Raw genomic sequence first — 26027 nt, 5'->3', positions numbered from 1 at the left:
ACTAACTCTCATCAAAGCGTTATCTCTAGAAATTTTGGTATAATGATGCTGGATGAAGCAGTCTAAACACTAAAGGCTAATTTATGTAAAATGAAATTCTCTGATTTTTCTCAACTTCTGAGAATCATATCACTCTCTGATTGAACCCCTAATTTCTACAAACTAATGATTCTAGGATTTTATGCGGAGATAACTATTTACCTATGTGTACAAACCACAAAGTTCCAAATACTTTTTGGCGCTCAGTTGTTTGTTTTTCAGCCAATTGACTAACTTTAAGAAATAAATGATTCCTTGGATAAAACAGTCTGTTCAATTGCAACCATTGTAATGAAGTGACTAAATTAAAATCCAATAAAATTAAAGGGAGGTAGAGAAAGCCATATGCTGGAGGCTAACTTTTTAAAAAAATTTTTTAAACGTTTATTAATTTTTTTTTTTGAGAGGCAGAGGGCGTATGAGCAGGGGAGGGGCAGAGACAGAAAGGGAGAGAGAGAATCCCAAGCAGGCTCAGCACTGTTAGCACAGAGCCCAACTTGGGGCTCAAATTCAGAAACTGTCAGGTGGTAACCTGAGCTGAAATCAAGAATTAGACACTCAACTGACTGAGCCACCCAGGCGCCCTGACATTTTAATTTATTCATAAGACAAAGGTGGTTTTGGGGGAAAAACATCAGTACTGCTAGTTTAATAAAGCATTTACTTTTATACGTAAGAGAATTATTATTGATTGTAACCCGCTTTGCTCTCTGAGGATAAATTCTTGCAGCTGGAGAGCTACCAGTTTACAGGGTGCTGGCATAAGCTAGGGAACTTGGGCTTGGTGACTGAATTACCCTGCGTGATAGGCAAGGTGGGTGGCAAACAGGATTACTTTAGGGAACATCCTGGGGGAAGGTGTGTCAACGGAGTCTCCAGCTGAGGCTGTCACAGAGGGCATCCTTATAGGTGACTCCTGATAGCTGGGAACTGGGGAGCAAGGGTGATGTAAGAGATGTTGAATGGGATTGTGGGGTGGAACTTTGCAAAGTGTGGGACACAACCTTTTAGGATGCCACCACAAGCCTTCGTTAAGGATTTTGGATTGATTGTATTTCTTTCTTTTTTTTCAATGTTTATTTACTTACAGAGAACGAGAGGAGGGGCCGAGAGAGAGGGAGAGAGAGAATCCAAGCAGGCTCTGTGCTGTCAGCACAGATCCCAACTCAGGGCTCGATCTTACGAACCGAGAAATCATGACCTGAGCCGGAATCAAGAGCTGGACACTCAACTGATTGAGCCACCCAAGGGTCCCTGGACTGACTGTGTTTCTTGTGGAAGCCAGTGAATATAGAGAGTTGATGTCAAGATTGGCTCCAGGTAAAAACAAAGAAATAGAAATGAAAAGGAGAGGAGACACCTCAGTGACATATACCAAAAACTAAAAATAAAAAAAGGGAGAATTATATGTCAAATGCTTTGCCATTTGGTTGTGCCTGGAGTTGCTACTGGGCCCATGCAACACTCCCCAAGGCACATTGGCCCGCCTGCCCTATTTGGAATAGCAACCAGAATTCTCTAGAAACACATTCAGGGATTAAATCTTTCCAAAGCAGACCTCTATGGGTGGTTTATTAAAGAATTTACATACACGTAATCCTCAACAGAATTTTAAGTCTTAAGGGAGCCCGAAGGCAACGTTATCATGTTTTTTTAAAGTCAATCGAGACATTTTTTTTCTTTTGCAAAACACATTATAAATTCTTAAAAGTCTATTTAATTTTCGTAGTCAGGTTTTAAGGGAAAAATAAGTTTTTCTATCGATGCAGTCTCTGCCCCATCATCACATATTTCAGGCCATTCTCTTCTAATCATTTAAACGATGAATCCATTAATACATGTATCTAACACTTAATACTGGTGAGAGAATACTGTCCTCAAGCTCCTCGGTCCTTAAGGTCAGTAACTTTCCTCTGTAAGGCTGTGCTCACTGGGAAAGCCCAGAGGAAGTCTCTATATGCTGTGGAAGAAAGCAAAATCGGTTGGCAAGAAATTTCTGACTCCAGCAGTACTTATCTTGCACATATTGGTAAGAGATTTGCACGCTAGTCAAGGATGTCGCAAATGCCTCTCCGATTTATATCACCAAGAGGGAGAAATTAGACGATGACAGAATGTATGTGAAAGCTCTTTGTAAAGTACCAACAAAATATGGTTCTCTAGTATCACAGCCAAACACAGCTAACAAAACAGTCTCAGAAACAGCCATGAGGCAAAGGAAAAGGATGTATTTACGAAACCGGAATTATAAATAATGAGGTACCACATACCGTAAAGATGCACTTTCTTGTATATATTGATATAACTTTAAAAGATTCAATGCATCTGTTGATACGGTTTGTGCCATTCAGACCCTTTTTATTGACATGATGGTCATTCTTCATTTTCCTAGCAGCTATTGTTGGTTATTAATTTCTAATTTCACGGCCTTATGATCAAAGGATATGTTTTATAGGAAACCAATTTTTTGCTATTTATTGAGATGTTTTTTGTGGGAAATGTTGGAATTGTTGGATTTTTCTCAAACTAGATGTACACTTGTTTTTGTTTTTCCTACTTGGGAATCAGTATGTTTCTTCAATTTTTAGATTCTGATATTTCACTATAGAACATTTTCATTAACTTTCTGTTTGACTATTGTTTGCCTCCCATTTTCTCCTCTCTCCCTGTGTCTCCCTGAGACATAGTAGGTGTATGTTGGACCTTCTCATTCCGTCTTGCACATCTATCATCACTCCGTCATCTCCTCTCTTTCACTCAAGGTGCTTTCCTCAAATATATCTTCCAAGTGGCTAATTTTCTCTTTAGATGTGTCTAATACGCTAATTTACCTGATCCGATGAGATTGTAATGAGTGTACTTTCCCTTGCTAGACATTCCATTTGTTTCTTTCCAAATTTGCCTGCCCTTGAGGCATCCTGTTGTGTCGTTATGTTTTCGACTCTTTTGTAAGAACTTTTTGCTTGCTCATTCTATTTGTTTCAGAGTGTCTGGTTTTTGTTCTGCCATCTGCAGCTGTTTTGGTGCTGAGTCTCTTGATAACTCTCTGATGACTCTCCTATCAGGTGGCACTCCTTGTGCACGTTGTAACATTTTGTTGTGACGGTTGTGAATTCATCTTCCGCGGGTTCCGGCTGCTCTTCTGAGAGGCTTCTGTTAGGAACTAAACTGGGTTTCCCACCTAAACCCATACATTGTAGCCCTAAACCCCCACGTGGCTGTATTTAGACATATGACCTTTAAAGAAGTGATTAACATTAAACAAGGTCATAAGGGTAATCCGAGATGACCAATGACGGCCTTTTGAGAAGTGGAAGAGACGCCACGGATGCGTGCACACAGAGGAAAGGCCACGTGAAGACACAGCAGGAAGGCAAGCGAAGCAGAGAGGCCTCCGGAGAAAGCAAACCCGCTAAAGTCTTCATCTTGGACTTCCAGCCTCCACGAACGGGAGGAACTTCTGTTGCTTAAGCGACCCAGTCTGTGGCACTTTGTTAGGATAGCCCTAGCGGACTAACCAGCTTCTGACCCAAAGGTTGTGAAAGTGATCTCATAGAATGCTCTGCTTCTGTCAGATTCCTAGGGGTCTCAAGGCTCTGGGTGTATTTTTATGTTAATTGATTGGCTGAGAGAGTGCATTCTAAGGAAATGGACTTACAGTTAGCTTTCTAAGCAAACAGTGTAAATTCAGGCCTCTTAGGAAGAGGCCCAGGGCTGGTATCAGTTCCTCTCAGATGATGTCCCTTCCCTGGCCTGTGCCCACTCTCAGCCTCAATAACAGCAAACCTCTGGCTCCTTCCATTGGCCGATGAGTGGAGTTCTACTAGCTCTGCTCAGTCTCCAGGTTTTCTGCAGGAGACTGGTTTCAGCCTCCCTGCCCAATGAGTCTAAGGCCTCATCTCCTGTCCCTAGCTCTTCCTCCTCCCCAGTCCCTCCTCATCCCCAACGGCCTTTACCCAGGGCCGAAACCCCCAGAGGTCTTGTGCTTTTTGCTTTAACTTTGGTTTCTTGCTTCATGACATCTGGGCAGTTTGTTGTTCCATTTTCTCCATCACTTCCATGAATTTGTACCAGTAAGCGAGTCTTTCTTTTTTAAAAAATCTTTTAAGTTTATTTATTTTGAGAGAGATAGAGACAGTGTGAGTGGGGGAGGGGCAGAGAGAGAGGGAGAGAGAGAATCTCAAGCAGGCTCCACGCTGCCAGTGCAGAGCCCGACATGGGGCTAGAACTCACGAAACCCTGAGATCATGGCCTGAGCCGAAACCAAGAGCCGGACATTTAACCTACTGAGCCACCCAGGCTCCCCAGCAAGCGTATCTTTCTATGTCACATTTGTCTGCCATGTTGGCTTTCTAGTGTGTACTAGAAAGTGTAGATATTTTTTCTAACATGTAAATTTGTCTTTGTGAAGTAGGACTAAATTTGTCTTTGTAGAGTTAAGATTATGTGAGTTAGCCAATAAATACATGATAACAATTTTTTAAAAGGTTATACTGTGGGTAGGGGAATAAATTAATTTTAGAACGAGCAGCCTTCAATAATGTGATGACTCTAACATCAGGGACCTTATTTGCAGACTTGACATCAGTATGATGTATACACTTATACTTGTGGTTTTAGAGACAACAAATATAAAAAGCATATAATAAGTTGAAAAGCAAGAAAACAGTATTCATCTTTGTGCTTGTATTATAATTACAAAGTCACCACCGTCTCATCAGCCTTTATTGCACTGCTATTAACTGAATGGTGGCCCCCCCCCAAATTCACATGTTGAAGCCCTATCCCGATGTGATGGTATTTGGAGATGGGGCATTAGGAAGATGCTTAGGGCTAGATGAGGTAGGGCATCATGAGGTTAAGACCCTCAGAATGAAATCAGTAGCTTTATAAGAAGAGGAAGACAGATGGCTCTCTCTCTCTCTCTCTCTCTCTCTCTCTCTCTCTCTCAGCCACTCGAAGGCACAAGAGGAAGCCTGTCTGCAAACCAGGGAGAAGGCCCTTCCTTACCAGGAACTGAATCAGCTGGCACCTGGGTCTTGGAGTTCCCAGCCTCCAGAACTGAGAAATCAATGTCTGTCGTTTAAGCCACCAAGCCCACGGTGTTATGTTATGACAACCAGAGCAGACTAATGCACCCACATACTGTCCGTAAAGTTGGAATGCCCTTTCCTACCATCTCCTTATGCTGTCCCTACATACTAACCTGATAAGTAATAAATGAGAGTCTGTGATTACCCCAAATTCAGAATATTTAACATGCGCTCAAGGGTCCAAAACCCATTTCCCCCATTTAAAGCTCTTCTGACTCCAATGCCTCCTTAATCATTCAAAGTTCTCCCTCTTATTCAGCTATCCGCGGTTTGATTAAGATTAATGCATTCGAGAGCCCACAACACCAGACTATGCTGAGGGCTGTCAGATGATCTTACCACTATGCAGCCACCAATAAACAGCATGTGCTGGGCAGAGGCCGAACGGGTGAAACGTACATGCTGTGAGGTGCTTGCAGCGTTAAGCGTTCTCTTCACAACTTAGTTTGTGGGACGATGAAGGAGAAGCACAATGCTCTCTCTTACTCAGGCATCATGAATTCGAGTGGTGGAGTCTATCGTGTGAACAGAATGTGTCCATGTTTCCTGTAGCCATCTCATAACTATGACCACAGGAAGAGAGGTATCGAAGGAGGCTATGCATGAAGCTCCAGAAGGAACCAGGAGACGTTCTTCCTGTCTGCCTGTTCCATGACAGCTTCCCCCTTAACAGTAATCCCAGTTGTCCTTCAAGGTGTCTTTGGGGCGCCTGGCTGGCTCAGTTGGTAGAGCATGCAGCTTTTGATCTCAGGGTCATGAGTTTGAGCCCCACACTGGGTATGGAGATTACTTTTAAAAAGTCATAAAGGGAGGGCGCCTGGGGGGCTCAGTCAGTTAAGCATCTGACTTTGGCCCAGGTCATGATCTCGTGGTTCGTGAGTTCGAGCCCTGTGTCGGGCTCTGTGCTGACAGCTCAGAGCCTGGAGCCTGCTTCAGATTCTGTGTCTCCCTCTCTCGCTGCCCCTGCCCTGCTTGTGGTCTCTCCCTCTCTCTCTCAAAAAATAAATAACAAACATTAAAAAAAATTTAAAAAAACGTAAAGGAGTCCTTGAAGCTTTAAATGGACTCATTTTCTCCACTTCCATTTGCAAAGCAAGCGGTTTGGTTTTGTTATCCCAATGCCATTCAACTCCCCGAAATGGCGACAAAGCAAGTTACACCATAATTGTGTGGATTTCTTTGTAAAGTAGTTGCCTGCAGCCTGCCTTCTCCAAGAGGGGTCCTGAGTCAGCAGCCTGGGCATCTCCTGGGGGCCTCTCCAATGCAGCAACTCAGGCCCCACCTAGGGGCTACTGAATCAGGATCCACAATTTGTCCAGATCCCAGGAGGATGGATATGGACACTTGAGTTTGCGGAGCACTGGTTTAGAGTATCGTTCTCTCCACCTAACATAAAGTTCCCTTTTTTGACTCGTTAATAATACCTACGGGACAGGATGAAAGATCCCCTGGAAACCTACCTAACATGGCATTTTGATATTCTATTAACAATTAGGAATCACAGTAGGGTCTCTCTTTCCATATATAAGAAAACCTAATGTTTAAGTCTATAAATGACTCAGAAAAATCGTTTCCATTTTGATTCAGTATGAATGTGGTCTTGCTCACCACTGCTAAATTGGAGGCAAAGAACTGTTTCCTTTCGGGTTAATGGGTTTCCCCTCATCAAGCTGTCCTTCTTTCATGTAATGTAGACTTGCCTCCACTTATTTATTTTGTTATAACTGTTCTCCTTTTTAATAGGATTATTCATCCTCCCAATATTAACAGCAATTAGACTCACCTCATGGTGTTTCATGCCAACTCAATCTGCGGCTGTCGGAACAGGATGATCGGACTCTTGTCTCGGTAACAAACTCTGACAACCAAAACAAAGCGGCAGGCCAAATACACGACGAGAATTAACAATAAAGGATCACAAATGACAAGAACTTCTCACCCACGACGGTTGCCTCCGTCCGTTCTGGCCACGTGGAAGTAAGGGCGCTCAGTCAGCTACGACTCAGGACACCGTGACGTGGTCTGAAACTGTCTTTTTTCAGAAAAGTTTGTAGAGAAGGCTCTTCCAAAAAAAAATAAAGAAGACTCTTTAAAAGCCTTAGAAACATTAACATTCTCTTTCCAAATCTAATCTATTTAATTTTATTGGAAAACATTTACATAGCTCATCAGCAGCCTCGCTGGTATTGAGTAATATTTAGCATGCTGTAATCACAGGAAGGAGAGATTTAGATTAAATGCTGCTTTTTATTACTATTCAATCATCATAAGTTGTTCTACTTTTTATCTTTTTAGTCAACAGATTTCAAAGGTGGGAAAATATCTTCATTTGCAGGCATACCTGTATTTATCTCCTATTATATTTTCCATTAGTGTCTGCATGAGATTTATTCTCAATGACTCCCAACAAAGTAAATGTGGATCTTCTAACACCAGATGTTAATAACATAGACAAATGCACCCTATCTCTTAGAGATGCTGTGAGAATAAATCAGATAATATTTACAGGGGAATTTGACCTCACTAGAGATAGTACATGAATGAAATGTGAAGGAAAAAAAAAAAACCTTTAAAGAACAAAAAATTCCATTCAATTATAGCCAGATTAACTTCACAATACCAAATTATATTCTGAGTACAGAAAACAGGCCTACTGATAGTGTTCTACTGCTTGTGAATAAATGTCAACTATAACAATCAATTCTAGGTCTGGGCTGAAACTTCAGGCATCAGTTTGGATATGTGCAAAATAAGGTCTCTCTTTTTCTCCATTTACTATACTTGGGACACTGGCAAAGCTTTGCCTAGTGGAGTGAATCATCAAAATTATTTTAAACCTCTTTCTACATTTAAGAACATATCAGGATTATTAATAAAGCATCGATGTAAACAATTGAAGGACCTACGTAACACATATACATCTACATAAACTGCTTTTACATCGGCATTACCTAAAACCAAAAAAAGAGCTTTCAGCAGGACAACGGGCAAAGAGGGAATCCTACTTACTATAGATCTAAAGGCCAAAATTTCCCTACAGTCACAGGGAAACTGTCAGTTATGTTCTTAGTAGTATTTGTGGGACACAGGAAAGTCCCCCAATCCCACATATTTTTCAAACATCCCACCACGATGCCCCAAATTCTACCATTTTAAATGCTTCTGAGTAAAGGGAAATGGGTCCATATTCACATAAAAAGACAAGGTTAAACATTGTAGGATGATAAAAACATGCAACGATGTAGTGAACCAACACTTAGTGCCTACCTACTATGTGCCAGGCACTGTTTACAGTGCTTCATCAGAACTATCTCCTTAATCCCCTCTTCAGCTCTAAGAAATAGATGCTATTATTATTCCAGTCTTACAGATGTTGAAACAGACACACAGAGGCTAAGAAGCTCGCCCAAGTTTACACAGGCTACAAATGCATATTGGGACTCCCACTCTGGTAGCCTGACTCTAGGGTCCATGCTGGGAATCGACACGTTTTCCAACAAATGCAGGAGTTAGCTCCGTACAATACACACTGCTTTTACTTCAAGTATTTAAGTAATCTCCACAGCCCGTGCGGGACTCAAACTCGTGACCCTAAGACCAAGAGTTGCACGCTCTTCAAACTGAGCTAGCCAGGCACGCCTACGTTACTCTTTTAAAATGAAACAGGGGCGCCTGGGTGGCGCAGTCGGTTAAGCGTCCGACCTCAGCCAGGTCACGATCTCGCGGTCCGTGAGTTCGAGCCCCGCATCGGGCTCTGGGCTGATGGCTCAGAGCCTGGAGCTTGTTTCTGATTCTGTGTCTCCCTCTCTCTCTGCCCCTCCCCCGTTCATGCTCTGTCTCTCTCTGTCCCAAAAAGAAATAAATGTTGAAAAAAAAATTAAAAAAAATAAAATGAAACAAACAATACTTTGCAATAATTGACACAAAGAAAAATGTGAAAGCTGAACGTGTATAGACTGTGTTTGAGCAACTGCTGCATTTTGCCAAGAAAGCCAAAAAAATATATTTTTTTTGAGAGAGAGAGAGAGGGAGAGAGAATCTTAAACAGGCTCTACACAGTGCAGGGCTTGATCCCACGACCCTAGGATCCTGAATGAGCTGAAATCAAGAGTCAGACGCTTGACCGACTGAACCACTCACGCGTCCCAGGAAAGCCAAACTTTGAATGATAGTGGGGGGCTTTGCCTTTCCATTTTGAACCGAAGACTCACGAACAGCAGTGTTCATAGCACTACCTTGCGTTGAACCTGTTCACCAAGAACACGGTACCAGGTAACATGCCAATGATAGCTCTCTTGTGGCACCAACAGTAGACATTCAGGCAGAATTCAGAAATGCAACACGGAGATGAATTTAGAGGTATACATATCAGAGGAGCTTAGGTAATCAACCGTCATTGACATCTATAACGTTATTACCAAATTCCATAGTAAGAGGCTACCGTGCATCTTTAAATGCATAACAGTTTCTTGACACATACAATGGAAAAAAGGCCTTTAAAATGTTTTCTAATGTCACAAGTATGTGCTGTACGGTTTTGTTTTGTTTTAGGCCATAAAACACAGTTTAAAAAAGGGATGAACTGATATTCCGGTCTTCCTGCTCCTAACAGAACACTGTAATATGGTTAAGTACAAACCTTTCCATAGCAACAGACATTGTGTATCAGACATGAACCCTATGTATCTCCCTTGAAGAAAGCTTTAAGGTTATAACGGACAAATTCAAAGTAAAGCCTATGATCCCATCTCCCTGAAACCAGCTTTCTCAATGAGCTCAAGAAGGGATTCATTGACAAATGACTCACCACGACTTCCTATAGCTCATTTCTTTGCCTTCCTTTTTCTTTAAATGGCACTTCAGCCTTAACAGTTACAAAGGTTTCAAGAGAGAGGACTGGCACCACCTGAAAAAGAAAGGCCAAAAAATCCAGTGCAATCGTGGTTTGCAGGAGTTGGGCATCGGGCTTCTTGAGGAGCGTTGGGGGGTACCTTGAGACCAAAGGCGTTCATTCTTGCCACCCTTCAGTTCTTTATTTACTGCTGTTTCCACTCTCTGAGCATTATGTGAACAGGGACTGCCTGGTTAGCTATAATTCTAAAATAGATACTCTGCATAAGGGGAAAGGTAACTTGGGGGACGATATCTTGAAAGGTTTTCCTAAATACATATAAAAAAACATGCTAGGAAGCCACGGAGAGTAGTGGCTAAAGAAAGTGCACACTGGGCTTATATGCATATGGTTGCATATGCAAACTATAATTAAATTCCCCAAACACTTGCCCGTGCAGAGTGGGTGCCTGCATTTGCTCACCCCAATTAGGCAGGAGGCACTGCCTAGGGCCGGAGAGTAATCTGCTCACTATTGTTTCAGTGCGGGGAGAAGTGAATGCTCCGCGCAGCTAACATTGTGCTTTGTCTTTAACATGCAGAACTGGGCTTGCAGACGCTATTGATTGTGCTTAGGAGAGAGGAAGTTAATGATATGTTGTGAGTTTATGTACTATATTTCATCCCTATTCAGGTTTAAACAGCATCCTCCTCCCAATAGTCGACTCGAAAGGTTGCATGCTGAAAAGTGAAACAGATGGTCCAGTTTTATATTTCTTCTCCTTTAGAATTTCTTATGCAGCTCAGGGACCTAGGTCTTCTGGGATCTCAAATTATATTTCAGCCCATTATACGTATATCAGTTTTTATACTACGATGGTACGTAAGAATTATTCAAAATCCACATGGCCGCAGCCTTTGCTGGTTTAGTGTGCCATGTGCTGTTCATTTTAATTGAAAATATTCTAAAAGCAAGATTGATGTGTTTTCTATCCCCCTAAAATAGAAGCAGGTTCTGGGCTCATAATTGAGCACTCATAAGCCCCCTCTCCTTATTAACATGCCCTCTCTAATTTGTGCCTCTGTTTGTACAATATAAATGGCCTTTAACAGCCCTTCACTCATACAATGGTCTCACTAACCCAAAGAAAATTAGTAGCAGGCAAAAGCCTATTTTTACTGACACAGAGACAAAAATGCTAATTACCTTAAAATATTCTCAAGTGTGTATCTTTGGCATCCTTCCAGGCAAGACTCAAAAGTTTTTTTTTTTCCCCTGTTATTTACTAGTTATGGGGAAAGTTGTTTTTGTTTTATATTCAGGCATAGACATAAGTAAGTTTATATTTATAATTAGAAGTCTTTTCTTTGGGATCCAGAGTGCCGGTGGTGGGTGAAGCACCTGCTTTGCTTTCAACTTTCTCATGAGCACACTTGAGCGAGTTGCCTATGTTGATAATTACGTCTCGTGCTATTTGTTAAGACACTCAGAGGCATTTGCAGAAAAAAAAATAGTCCCTAAAAATTTGAATTTATTTTAACATGTTAACTACCACAAAATATTAATGTTTTCTCAGAATCTCTTTTTTTTTTAAATTTTTTTTCAACATTTATTTCTTTTTGGGACAGAGAGAGACAGAGCATGAACGGGGGAGGGGCAGAGAGAGAGGGAGACACAGAATCGGAAACAGGCTCCAGGCTCTGAGCCATCAGCCCAGAGCCCGACATGGGGCTCGAACTCCCGGACCGCGAGATCGTGACCTGGCTGAAGTCGGACGCTCAACCGACTGCGCCACCGAGGCGCCCCCAGAATCTCTTTTTAATCTTTCTCTGATAATTAAATTTCGGTTTACTGTCTGAAGCACTCCTTCCTTTCAAAAACGGTTTTCAGGGGCACCTGGGTGGCTCAGTCAGTTAAGCGTCTGACTTCGGCTCAGGTCATGAGCTCACGGTTGGTGAGTTTGAGCCCCGTGTAGGGCTCTGTGCTGACAGCTCAGAGCCTGGAGCCTGCTTTGGACTCTGTGTTTTCTTCGCTCTCTGCACCTCCCCCACTCGCGCTGTGTCTCTGTCTCTCTCAAAAATAAATAAAAACATTTAAAAAAATTTAAAAAAACGGTTTCAACACAAAGTGAGTAATAATGCAAGAAAATTAAATGCGACTTACTAAATTATGATGCCAGGCGTGCTGATGATATTTACATACAGATGATGAGTTTCTATCATTTATGTGACAAATATTCATTGGGGACATACTATTTTCAGAATATTTTTACTATTCAGGTCTGGCTTATAAAAAACTAAATAAGGTGAAAGTGCTCTTCTTCTTGAGGAAGTTTAAAAATCAAGCTTGGAGGAAAAAAATGTGCTCGTACTGAAAAATCAAAGAGCGGTACCGAAGTATAGTAACGTCGGAAGGTAGCAGAAGAGGAGAGACCGCATGTCAGTGGAGGGGGAGGTGGTAATTAATGGCAAAAGACAAGCAGGGTCTAGCTCAGTGACAAGCAATCAACCCAGTTTTTAAAAATAGGCACATTTGACTAGAGATTTAAAAACTAAGAGATATGAATGACAAATAAGCACACGAAAAGACGCTCAACGCGATTAGTCATTAGGGAAACGCAAATCCAAATTGCCATATCACCACACACCCACCAGGCTGGCTATCATCAAAGAGACAATGTCAAGTGTTGGCAAGGATATGGAGAAATTGGAACCCCCACACACTGCTGATGGAAATATAAAAGGACAGAGCCACTTTGGATAACAGATTGGCAGTTCCTTAAGACATTAAACATAAACTTTCCATAAAACCCAACAATTCACTCCTAGGAATCTACCCAAGAGAAATGAAAAAAAAAATGTCCAAAGACACATATGTGAATGTTCATGGCAGCATTTTTCACAATAGCCAGACAGTCGAAACAACTCCAATGTCTTTCAGCTGATGAACAAAATGTGGCATACCCACACAATGGAATACTATTCAGCAATAACAAGGAACCGAGTACTGACGTATCTTACAACACAGATGAATTTCAAAAACATAAGCTAAATGAAAGACACCAGTTTCATAAGACTCCACTTCTATGAAATGTCCAGAAAAGGGAAATTTATGGAGACAGTAAGCACATCAGTGATTTTGTGGGGCTGGGGTGAGAAAAGGAATTAACTGCAAATGGGCATACGGGAACTTCCCGGGGTCATGGAAATGCTCTAAAACTGGGTTCTAGTGATGGCTGCAGGACTATATGTGTTTACTAAAAAATAATCTCTGTGTACTTACAATGATTGGATATTATGGCATGTAAATTGTACTTCAGTACAGCTATCAAAGAAAAAACCCATAAGCGTCCCGTGTTTTCATGTGGAGTGGATAGAAACGGTCATCTGAATTTTTCATCTCTGCTTCCACGCTGAAATGCAACACAAATACATATCTGTACCAGTGAACGGGAAGAGTTCCTCACGGTTTGCAATGTCCCTTACAATTTTCAAATGTATTTATTCACACCAATCCTGCGAGGCACAGTGAGCAAGTATTATCCGATCTACAATAAGCACTTCTCTTTTTCCTTTTAGTTTTGTTCTGAGGAAACCTCAAATACTGTATCAATTAGATATCATTTACAAATCAAGGCCATCCTGAACATAACATAGTCTGAATAAACCAGATAACCGCCATGATCGTTGTCCCAAGGACCCCCAGATGCTTTTGCAAAGACAAGTATCTTCCATTTGCCAAACTATATGGAACAACAGTGAAGCCTCCGCCTGGAGACTCATCACGGGATGCTGTGGACAGACTTGCCCCGCCCCCTTGTCCAGCCACCTCCCCGAAGCCTGCTGTGTTTGTTCCCGCTGAAGCATTTGCATCTACAAATATTGAAATGCATGTAACCTAATTGTATATACAATTAGGCACACAACGACTAACATTACAGGAGCTAATATTCCCCGGCAGTAGCAGAAGCTGCCAAAAAAAATCAAAAATGGAAACTAGCGCATTGATTTGGTTCACAGCAAATCCTTCTTTAGTATTTCTCTTAAAAGCTCTGAGAGAACGAAAACAAACAAATCCAACTTCGCCTGAAGCAGAGAATAGCATGTTTAAGAAATGCGCCTTATAAATAAAACGTCCAATTATGTAATTTGAAGATGCATGTGGCGTTTGCACAAATATGCTTGACAAGTTAAAACCCACATGAAGCTCTCTTATTTGGGCGATCCGTATGCAACACAGGCCAAAGGAGTCGTCCTTTGCATCCAGAGAAACATTAAAAGCTGTCGGAGAGCGTCAGCCTCTGGGATGGCCTCTCCCCACTTGCTACTCAAGGAGTTAAGTGTGAAAGGACCTCTCAGTGTGGAAAAGCATCAGGCTCATTTACACCAAAGTTTCAGCTTTCCCATCTCCGCCTCACATTTGCAATTTCAGTGTGTGTTTTGCAAACCCCCACTTTCCAAAGAACGCATGAGTGCTTGGGAACCGTGGTGTTCTTTGTCTTCCCGTGTGACCTCCTGAAATCCTTTCCCCGTGACACGTGTTGCTTAAGGATGTTTCCACGATCTGCGATCAAACACAAGCTGTGCGTCTTGACTATGACTTAAATCGTGAACCGGACCGGATTAGTCTAAACAAATGCACAGATAATGGATTTCTGTCAATAGTTACATTTTGTTATTTTCAAGGTGTAAAAATTTCGTATTAGTTTATACAGTGCATGACCCACGGTAGTGGAAAAAAAAGCATGTGACTTGGGGCCCAGAGACTTGTGCTGGGGCCTGGAATGCACCCCTATAACCTTGGTGATCTCCCTCAACTTCCAGGACCTCAGTATTCTCAACTGAAGACAGATCACCATTATGGGATGAAACAGCCTCTAAAGTTCTAATCATAACCTGACAATCGTTTCTTGTGATGCCACTGTTATTTTACAAAACAGAGCTACGTATCTAAACAACTTCATCGAGGGCACACGTATTGTGGCCCAACATGCCTTCTGGCCTTTTCTGAGCTGCCAGGATGAAAAAACTCAGAATGTGAACCTGACAGACACAGAACCATTTGCACCATCATAAAATGCCGCCAAAGTTGCAGTTTGGGAGTAAGAATGATAAAGACACGAACTACGTATCAGTTGAATGATAAGTCACACACACACCTGCACACAAAATATACACACTTGCATACAGGTGCAAGGAAGAGCTGTGTCATCTAACAGGGCTTTTATTTATTTTCTTTTTGACGAGTCTTACCACACTACCCTGGCTTTCACACTCCCTCATGCCCTAATGTTTCTCAAAGGTGCTCTTGTGGCCCTTACGAGGGCTGAAAGGCCTAAAACCTGTTCCTCCATTGCCCCCTCAACACCTCTGTTTTTCTGTTTTATTTATTTGTCTTCTACTTAATATTTTGTTTGGAAAAGAGTATTTAGAAAAACGTCATTTGAAAACCACCACACTATATGATGTAAAGGATTTCGCCTAAGTGCCGTACTTTTTAAAAAGTGTTTCATGGGGCACCTTGGTGGCTCAGTCAGTTGAGCATCTGACTCTTAGTTTCGGCTCAGGTCATGATCCCAGGGTCATGGGATCGAGCCCCATGTCAGGCTCCAAGTTGAACGTGGAGCCTGCTTAAGATTCTATGTCTCTCGCTCTCAGTCCCTCTCTCCTGCCTGTGCTCTCTCTTTAAGAAAAAAAATTGTTGGGGCTCCTGGGTGGCTCAGCCGGTTAAGCATCTGACTTCAGCTCAGGTCATAATCTCACCGTCTGTGGGTTCGGGCCCTGCGTCGGGCTCTGTGCTGACAACTCAGAGCTTGGAGCCTGCTTCAGATTCTGTATTTCCCTCTCTCTCTCTCTCTCTGCCCCTCCCCCACTCACACTCTGTCTCTCTCTCAAACAATAAAAAAATTAAATTTAAAAAATTAAAAAAAAATTTAAAGTGTTTCACAATTGTACATACCACTTAAAATATAAGTTACTAGCAAAAACTGAAGGCGAGAAAATAATTTTTCATGTATAGTTTTATAAAAGACTATAAATGACATGCTATATTTAATTTTAGAGTGCCTGTACACATCATTAAATACTTGAACAACTATACAAATATTAATATTTGATACAAGGGATCTTTGAAGTTATGGTACAACCAGAACTCTGGATTGATAGGGTGCTAAATGGGAAAATCCTGTTTAGAGAGTTGTAGAGAAGAGAGAATGTTTAATGAAACAAGTTTGATAGTCTCACCATCATAAAATTGATAGATATTTGGTGCAATTAAATCTTTGCCAGAAAGAATTTTGAGAAAAGGAACAATCAGGAACTTAGATAGCTTCCTCCCCACCCCCTAGGTCCAGTTCATCCTGCTCTCCTTCTATGAATGGTCCCTTGGTCTGCTGGTTCTAGAAAATTCTTTCTGCACTATGATTTGAGTAATTAAGAGTTGGGTACCCATTATTTTTTAAGGACACATGTCAATGTTGATTTGTAAGGGTGCCCTTAGGATTAAAGCAATAAAGTCAAAACCAACATTCGGCACAAATCTAAGCTGATTCTAAAGAGGGCAATGAATTCTTACTGTTCTCTGTTTCCCTTATCTTTATGTGGAATCACATTTTGTCTCAATTCTCTAATGTTTTTATATTTCCAGCAAAATAGTTGTCCAAGCCCTAGGTAAAAGACTACCCCACTCTGAATATGATTGACTTTTCTCATTTGTCTAACTGACCCAGAGAGCATTAACAAAAGAGTAAAAACAAAATGCAATCTTTGGGTCATTTCCCCATGGTTTTGAATCTACTTACCACCCAGATAGGTTCTTTGTTACTGAGAGACTTTATAAAAAATAAATAATTTCAGCCAAAGGATTTTCTCATTTCGGTTCCCTGAAATTCTGTATTTTCCCCATAATAATAGATGAATTCAGATTCCTCTGTAAAGTGCTTTGGGAACCACTGTGATATAAAAATGACCACAATTGTGGAATAAAGTAAAAAACAGGTGCTTTCCTCTTTACAGAGCACCCTCCAGTAAATAACAGGGGGGTTTAGAGGCAGCTGGTGTCCACGAAGTCCACTGGAGAATGTCTTGGAGAATCATGAGGGACGGAGTCATTTCTCAGCTGTTTGCAAACCCCATGGAGCTGACAGCATGATGTGCGCATCAATCTGGGCTTGTATGTCTTCGGGGTCTGACTTCTAGTACATTTGAATTTTCTTTTAATGTTTCTTCACTTTTGAGAGAGAGAGAGAGAGTAAGTGTGAGTGGGGGAGGGGCAGGGAGAGAGGGAGACACAGAATCCGAAGCAAGCTCCAGGCTCCGGGCTGTCGGCACAGAGCCCGACTCGGGGCTCGAACTCACCAACCGTGAGATCATGGCCTGAGCTGAAGTCGGACGCTTAACCGACTGAGCCACCCAGGTGCCTTGGACTTCCCGTGGGTCTAGATCGCCGTACAAAGCGGAGTGGGAAAGATTTCCTTTATCTTTGAAAGGTGGTTCGCTTATCTCCTTTTGTTCTCTTCCTGGTCTTTCTAGGTCCCCGTCTATTCACCAGGCAGGCATTAATAAACACCAACAGGCTCGTGCTACAGGGAGCTGATACTTCCAGCTTTGTCTTTGTTATTATGGGAGCCTGATTTGAGAGGGCAGACAGATTTTCCAGGACAGGATTTGGTGTGACTGGGGGGCCATCCCAGGGCTTTGGAACGAAGCCACCTTAAGTCCCCATCCTTCTGTTGCTCTGACTTCCCATCCTGTCTCTACATACATCTGAGGCCTGGGGGCTCTGAGTTGGCCCTGGGGAAACAGTCCGGCACAACCTGGAAAATCATACCAACGGCATCTCTGCGGCCAGGTTTCCAAGGCATGTTATTTGCTACAGTGGCCAGAGATCTGCAAATCGACAGGCTCGGAGGAAAAAAACCAGGAGTTGCTGACTGTCCCCAACACCGTAATTTTTATGAGTCTTAGAAAGAAACGACTATTCTTCTGGAAATGTGAAAACATTAGAGAGTTGGGACAAAATATGATTCCCCATAAAGACAAGGGCAACAGAACAGTGAGCATTAATTGCTTTCTTTAGGATCAACTGAGATCTGTGCAGAATGTTTGTTTTGACTGTATCCTCTCACGTGAATCCTAAAGACTCCATTCCGATTGGTGACAGAGCTCTGAAGCATTACTTCTCTCTGAACATTAGCTAGCGAGGCTTCTGAAGATGCTGGGGGTGGAGGTAGAGCGGTGGCGGGAGTGAAGAGGTGTCCTAAGCCTGCGGCCCACACTTCACAGTGACCACTTTCCTCCTTATTCACGGGCCAGCCCGGTACTCAGCTGGGAAGCCTTGTGTTCCGCGACTTTCGGAGCGAAGGCAGGTTGACACCACGGGGCTCTAGTAGCAAAGTTGCAGGACTGCTCCAGAAAGACTGGCACATGCCTCAGAGGAGAAGAAGAAGTTCCACAAACAACCCCCGGTTCCCTCCACCCAGGTCTCATTACACCTGATTTCTCAAGAGCATATTGCTTAAGCCAACCTTAATCATCTCCGAGGAACGCTGGGGCAGGAGGCCGGATTCCAACTACCTTTGCCCTAATTTATTGTGGGCTTTAAAAGTAGAAAATAAAACTTTGAACTCAACTCATCTGAAGCTTTATGATTCAGGTGTACCACTTGCCTTCAGGGGCACCAAAGATCACCGAAGCTGAAGAGACACAAAACCTTCGAGCTGCAGAACAGAAAAGCGTGTCCAGACCCGACCCAGCTGGTTCTCTGACCATATTAATTTGGCAGGAGGAGCATGAAGTCCCAGCTCTGCCCTTGTCCTTTCCTGATGGATAGCATCTCCCTCCCCTTCATTTCTCTTTAATCCTCCCTCCTCTCCAGACTTCCCAGAGTCTAGAAAGAAGTGACCCTGCGGAGAAGGGAGAGAAAGGAAGAGGGAGAGAAATAGGGAAAGAAGGAAATGAAAATAGCTTCTGAGAAGTGGTTGCAGAGAAAACGAAGTCAAGGGTGAAGTCGTTTCCATTGACCTAGTATAGCAAGCTGGGAGTTTAAATAGCTGGCCCAGCAAGGAACGAGTCTGTGTGACTTCACATCAACAGCACAGCCTAGGAAGGCCTTTCTGTCGCCTTCCTCCCCCAGCAGATGTTAATAGCAGCCCCAGTTGGGCTGTGTGAGGACACAGGAGCTAATCTTTGTGGACGTGCCCAGTCTGGGGCGCCGTCATGGTAGGAGATGGATTTAATTGTGAAACGAAGATCCCACCATCATTCAACAGAAAGCAATTTAGTGAAACTGAGAAAAATATTACGCTAGAGGTAGCCCTTTGAGTTACAGGGAAAGCCAGGCCCTCAGGAAAGAGTGATTTTTGGCCTAGCCTCAGGTGAGGTGGACTTCTCTCCTTTGCCAAAAGAAAGTCCAAGCTTCCAGGCAGTTCTAGAGGCTGACCTCTCTCTCACGTCTCCCTGGGGGAGGCCTGGAGCACAGACTGCCTTCAGATCAGCCTTTCTGCTGAATTCAGCTGCTGAGCACGTCCTCAGACAGGAGGGGCACCTATTAGCAATTCCAACAGACCCAGGGTGCGAGTGTGTGTGTGTGTGTGTGTGTGTGTGTGTGTGTGTGTGTGAGCGTGTGCAATTCTTACAAACCCAGGGTGCGAGAGAGTGTATTATTCCTACAAATCCGGGGTGAGAGAGTGTGTGTGTGTGTCCACAATCCCTACAGATCCGGAGTGTGAGTGTGTGTGTATGTGTGTGTGTGCACAATTCTTACAAACCCGGGGTGCAAGAGTATGTGTGTGTGTACAATTTCTACAGACCTGGGGTGCGAAAGTGTGTGTGTGTGTGCAATTCCAACAGAACCGGGGTGCGAGTGTGTGTGTGTGCGCGTGCAATTCTTACAAATCCAGGGTGTGAGAGCGTGTGTTATTCCTACAAAGCCGGGGTGCGAGAGTGTGTGTGTACAAAATTCCTACAGACCCAGGGTACGAAAGTGTGTGTGCGCAATTCCTACAGACCCGGGGTGCGAGTGTGTGTGTGTGTGTGTGTGTGTGTGTGTTGGGGGGGCAGGGTTTGGGTTTGGAAATTACCTAGGTTCCTCAGAGGTCCTGATTAGCAATGCAGACAGAGTGCACATATTTGGAGGCCCTCGGACGCGCCGGGCAGATGCCGGCTGTTTTCACAGGCTCACCCGAGTATCGGCCTGCCCTCCTCTGCCAGATCCCGGGGTGGGCTGACCCGAGAACCGGTTTCACTCCTCCCCTGCACCCGCTCGGGCCGGGCGAGCCCCGTGACGGGGTGGGCGGGGCTGAGGTGCAGCCGTGGGCGGGGCCTCCCCGCGCCCGGCAGCCCCGCCCCCTCGCAGGCCGGCTCCCTTCCCGGGGAAGCGTCTAGAACGCGGGCAGTGGCTTGCGAACGCAGGACTGCTCTCCCCAAGGGTGTGTGGTGTGTAAACAAAATTGTTGTCAGTCAAGCCGCGTCTGCGAGTTACAGGAACCTCACGGTGGAGTCTTTGGTGGAAGGAAAGTCTTTGCTGGGAACGCGCTTACCCACCCCCACTTCTATCTGTTAATGTCTGGGTTGTGTAACCTTTTCCAGCTTCTCCCTGAGTTTCTTTCTTCAGCCTTTCTTTTTGATGATCCTTTCCGCTCTCGTAACCCTACATTTCCCACCCGCTGGAACTGCTGAGATCCTGTGGGCAGGAGGTAGAATTTCCCAGTTTTAAAAACGAGAGCCTTTAAAACCCAAAGGTTGTGGGTGAAAAGATGAGAACTTCTCCAGACTTTGAGCCTCCAAGACGGAATGTGGGTCCGTTCGATTTACCTGCCTTTTGATTGTGGCCGAGGCGGGTCCTCCCCCCAGGGTGTAGCCACTTGGGACAGGTGACCGCTTCCTTCTCCCCAGGAGACGACTATATTTCACCGGGGATGAAATGATTTATGTGCACAATTTAAATAGTGCTTCGGAGCTCTGAGGCACAGAGAATGCAGCATAACTGGAAGGTACGGTATACTTAAGGGAAAATGTGGAATGCGCCGAATGTTTTCTTGTCCTTCTTTTAAAGCGAGTTGAAATCTGTTTCACTGACGAAACTGTTTAACCATGTGCAAATGTGTCATTCTGCCCTGTGACAAAGTCGGCCAGGGCTTGGATGATCGGCCTCGGCAAGGCTGGAAGCGGGGTTTAGTCATCCAGGGCCTGCTCTGAGCCACAGAATTTCCTCTGAATCCAGAATATGCTGAGAGAATAAAATGCCTATAACTCTTTACAGATTCAGCCTTTCTTTACCCCCTTCTTTAAATGTGGATGTTTTGGGGGGGGGGTGCATAGGTTTTAATTTTTCTCCCAGTAGAGATAATTTGGGTTTTAAAAAAAATTGGATAATAATTATAATCAGATATTCTCATTGAAAATCGTTTCTGTTTCTGCAGGAATTAAAATGTTCTGGTTTGGAAATCTTGTTTTGCCAAAATAAAGATGTAAAAATAGTTTTAAAAATTAGTCCAGTTGGATTCCCCACCCCTCACCCCAATCAGTGCCCCCCCCCCCACATAATCAGTCCAAATGTCCATGATTGCACCTCCGATGAATTACATTTCTTTTTTTTTAATGTTTATTCATTTTTGAGAGAGAGAGAGCAGGGGAGGGGCAGAGAGAGAGGGAGATAACGGCTAGCAGGCTCTGTGCTGACAGCCCCAGATGTGGGGCTCGATCTCACCAACTGTGAGATCATGAGCTGAGCCAAAATCAAGAGTCATATGCTTAACATCTGACGAGGCCACCCAGCCCCCCCCCCATTAATTCCATGGCTAGAGGTAAACTTAATTTAAAATTTTTCTTTCGTTATATGAGTACTATTTTATTGTGAGACATTTCAGACACACGCGCGCACACACACACACACACACACACACACACACTCACACCCCACAGAGAATTATATAACAACAAACACCTGTACTCTACTACTAGTCCAAGAGATCAAGCGTTCCAGGTATCCTGGCAGTCCCTGCCTGCCCCCCATACCCCCATCCATGTGTTCCATTCCCCGCCCCCCCATCTCGTTTCCCTTCCTCACATTCCACAGATAACCTTTGCCTTGCATTTGGTGTTTATCATTCCCGTGTACTAAAAATACTTTTTCTACATATGCATATATACATAAACAATACAGATACACATACAGTTTTATTTTGCTCGTTTTTAATCTTTGTATAAACAGTAGCATAGTCCACCTACATTTCTGCCCTTTTCAGATATATATCACTCCACATTATATTTTTTTGTGATATGCCCACCTTGCTTGTGGTGCCTCTGTTTCCTTCCTTTTAATTGCTGCCTAGATAATCCGTCTAATATCTATACTTCTGGATAGAAGCATAGGTGGATGTAGGTTGTTTCTGCTTTTTCTCCATCATGACAGTGTTGCTCTGAACTTTCTGGTACACGTCTTCTTGAGCGCAGGTGAGGACTTTCATCCAGGAGTGGAAATGTTTCCAGATTGTAAGTGTGCAGTCCACACCTTTATTAGAGGCTGCCTCATTGCTCTCCAGAGTCACCAGTTTTACATTTTCACCGTGGGAAATCTAGATTAGAGATAAAGAAAAAAAGGGAAAATCATTTTCCATCTCTCCATTCAAAGAAAACCACTTTTAAGTTTTAAAAAAAGGTTTTTTTAGGGGCACCTGACTGGCTCAATGGGTGGAGCACGCGACTCTTGATCTTGGGGTTGTGAATTCAAACCCCACGTTGGGTGTATTCATTACTTTAATACCTTCAAGGGGCACCTGGCTGGTTCAGTTGGTAGAGCATGTGACTCCTGATCCTCAGGGTTGTGAGTTTGGTCCCCACTTTGGGTGTGGAGCCTACTTAAAAAAAATAAAATAAAACCTTTAAAAAAGAAAAAGTTTTGGGGTGCCTGGGTGGCTCAGTTGGTTGAGCGTCCAACTTCGGCTCAGGTCATGATCTCGCGGTTCGTGAGTTCGAGCCCCGTGTCGGGCTCTGTGCTGATGGCTCGGAGCCTGGAGCCTGCTTCGGATTGTGTGTCTCCCTCTCTCTCTGCTCCTCCCCCGCTCATGCTCTGTCTCTCTCTTTCAAAAGTAAATAAACGTTAAAAAAAATTTTTTTTTAAATTTAAAGTTTTTTTTGATGTATAACTTTCAGGTTTATTCTGTCATGTATATTATTTAAATATAATATATGTATATACACAAATATCTTGTATCATATATACACATATGTATATACATATACATGTATGCATGCAAATATATATGTTTGTATATATTTAAAGTTTGGGAATCCTATATTTTTAAAGTTTATATAGTGAGCATTTCACTATGTTGCTAAATATTCATGTAAAAACATGATTTTAGTAGTTGTAAATTAGTTCATTGTAGGAGGAATTCTTTGGTTTTGTACTGTTTACCTGTTAAATGTTTATTTATTTATTTTTTTGGTTTATTTATTTCTTTTGAGGGTGGGAAGGGGCGGAGAGAGAGAGGGAGACAGGGAAAGCCAAGCGGGCTCCGCACTGTCAGCGCAGAGCCCGATGTGGGACTTGATCTCACAAACTGTGGGATCATGACCTGACAGAAAATCAAGAGTCAGATGCTTAACCGACTGAGCCGCCCAGGCACCCCTCACCTCTTAAACATTTAGAGAGTACTTTCTTGCTCTTAACAAAAAGTGTTGTGATGAAATACCAAGTGATTGTAAACCAACATATTTTTTAATTCTTCTTTTATGGTAGTTTTAGTGGCTCGGTCAGTCCTCTTGTTGTTGCACCGGCTAACGTCTTTAAGGATAAAATAAAAGCCTTCCATGCATTTTAAGTTTTTTGGATGCTCTGCATGTGAATCTGTCTTGTTCCTTTCCCTGGCTGTATAGCATCCTGGTATGGAAATGTAAGAATATTCAGTGGTCCGTTCTACAACGGATGGGCATTTGTGTTGTTTCCGGTGTTTGCTGTTCTGGGGCTGCTGTGTGGCTGTCTCTGCTGATTAGTGGGAGAGCTTCCCTGCAGCCCCAGCTTCTCTAGCCTCAGCCACCAATAACCAGCCATGTGACCGGACAAGTTACGTCACCCTTCCGAGTCTCAACTTACATCATCTGCAAAATGGAGCCAATTGAGGTAATAACTAACATTTATTGAAGGCTTGTGATGAGGCAGAGGCTACTTTAAGTACTTGATGTAAATTACCGCATTTATCACAGTTCTGTCAAGTACACCATTTCACAGATAGTGAAACTGACATAAAGAGAGCTTAAATAAATTAGCCAGATTACCATTAATGAGTATCAGAACTATGATTCAAATTTGCAGCCTCTGCCCCTAGATAGAGCCTGCCCCCTACTTTCGAAAACACATTTTATCATATTTGCTTTTTCTTTTCTCCTTCCCATTTTTTTTTTTTTTGCTGAACCATTTTAAAGTTGTAGACATCCTGGCATACCACCCCTAAAGACACCTCCCCCCCTTACCAATTTGTATGAGCATTTCTGTACTTCTACATTCTCATCAACACTTGGTATTGTAAGACTACAAATTTTTGCTAATCTGATGGGGTGTGAAATGGTGTCTTATTGTGGTTTTAATGCGCATTTTCCTGATTATTTATGAGGTTGAACTTATGAGACCATTCTTCCCCTCCCCCTTACGTGAAATGCCTATTCATTTCTTTTACTCATTTAAAAATTGGTTTGTTTGTCTTAAAAGCTTTTCTTTTTAAGATGGAATCTGGCATGACAAATTCTTTCTGTAACCTCTAGTTACTCAATGGCTCAGCATCACAAATAAATGGCCCATGGAGAATGAAGCTGAAAATAGAGGAATGCTCTCCTAAAAGCGATTACTTGGAAATTTGGATTTCAGAGGTAGAAATGAAGCATACGGCTCCATGCTGAATAGCAAAATATACCAATACTTATGAAATTTCCCAAGATAAGTCACAGAAATAGAAGCAGTGCTATATTTAAGTAAGAGAGATGAGTTGAGTTCCGTGTCCTATTTCCCACCTGTCCTATTTCCAGGCGCCGAAGTCTAAGTTACGAGGATGGTTGGAGGAATGAGTTCCAAGTACGTCTGCCTTTGTACCTGTCCTTTAGACAGTGAGTGGACTTCAGTCATTAGTCCTCAAATCACTCCATTTCACCAGTACTGAGCGCGGAAAATCAATAGTAGGATCGTTTAATAATGCTCCAAAGACTTGAAAAGAGCCTGTTAAGAGAGGTTTAAACCAAAATAAAGGAACTTCAGAGGAAGGTGTTCCTGTATTTGTTGTTATTTTCCTTTGACTTCAAGAGAATTATTTGTAGCTCTGTACCCCTGTTGCTACAATGGAATTCGGCCTAGGCTGTTCATCCAGATTTTTCAGATAGGACAGAAGATAAGGTGTATTGGCTTATTCATGAGGCAGTATAAGAAAATTTGAAAAGAAAATAAAGTATGATTAATCACTTTTCAGCATACAAATTGTTAAGATTTGTGCTTTAAAGTACAAATCACTTTACAGTGATTTATAGCATTTTCTGTTTCTTATCTAAATGACTATGGAAAGTGGAACTATTCTTATAGATGGGGTAAAATATACTATTTACTACCCTGTATCTCATTATCTTCACGTCTCGGATGCTAGTTCTAAGATTGCAAATGCAAGATATTTGGAAATAAAAGCTATCATGTTTCACTGCCATTGGATCTATTCAGATAATAAATTTCCTTAAAGGGCCACTTTATATTGAACCATGACTGGGATGGATGTATCGTTCCACCAACATGATTTGTGTATTTTGTATATCTAAAATTGTATATTTATGTTTGTATAATTATAATTGTATATGCAAAACATGCATGTTTTGTAATATGTAAAACACACCTCAACAAAAAAAGAGAACTGGGGGGAAGTGACATTTCAGAATCCCTCTTTTGACCGGAGTGGCAGAGGTCGTGATGTCTGGTGGTCTCGAAGGATTCACGGGACCCTCCCAGGGTCGGCGCTGGACTGTCCCAAGATGTCATGTCCGGTGGTCTTAGTGTCTGGGTGAAAATCTTTGTCATCTCTGAAAAGGGACAGG

At 42.7% G+C, this 26027-nt stretch overlaps 2 long non-coding RNA genes across 2 annotated transcripts; both read right to left on the bottom strand.

The window, feature by feature from the left end:
- Nucleotides 1-659: 659 nt before the first annotated feature.
- On the bottom strand, nucleotides 660-20206 carry LOC123385591. Its single transcript, XR_006598427.1, has 4 exons — nucleotides 20042-20206; nucleotides 9940-10038; nucleotides 6916-7194; nucleotides 660-1999 (listed from the first exon to the last, which is right to left on the bottom strand). It is a non-coding gene; the product is annotated as an uncharacterized LOC123385591 (long non-coding RNA).
- Nucleotides 20207-22153: 1947 nt separating this feature from the next.
- Nucleotides 22154-26027, bottom strand: LOC123385592. The gene is made up of 3 exons (XR_006598428.1): nucleotides 25829-26027; nucleotides 24969-25170; nucleotides 22154-22537 (listed from the first exon to the last, which is right to left on the bottom strand). It is a non-coding gene; the product is annotated as an uncharacterized LOC123385592 (long non-coding RNA).

This window comes from Felis catus, chromosome B2 (genome assembly GCF_018350175.1).
Source record: "Felis catus isolate Fca126 chromosome B2, F.catus_Fca126_mat1.0, whole genome shotgun sequence".
NCBI classification, from domain to species: domain Eukaryota; kingdom Metazoa; phylum Chordata; class Mammalia; order Carnivora; family Felidae; genus Felis; species Felis catus.
Note: the sequence above shows the minus strand (reverse complement) of the source record. Positions and strands in the feature narration are given on the sequence as shown.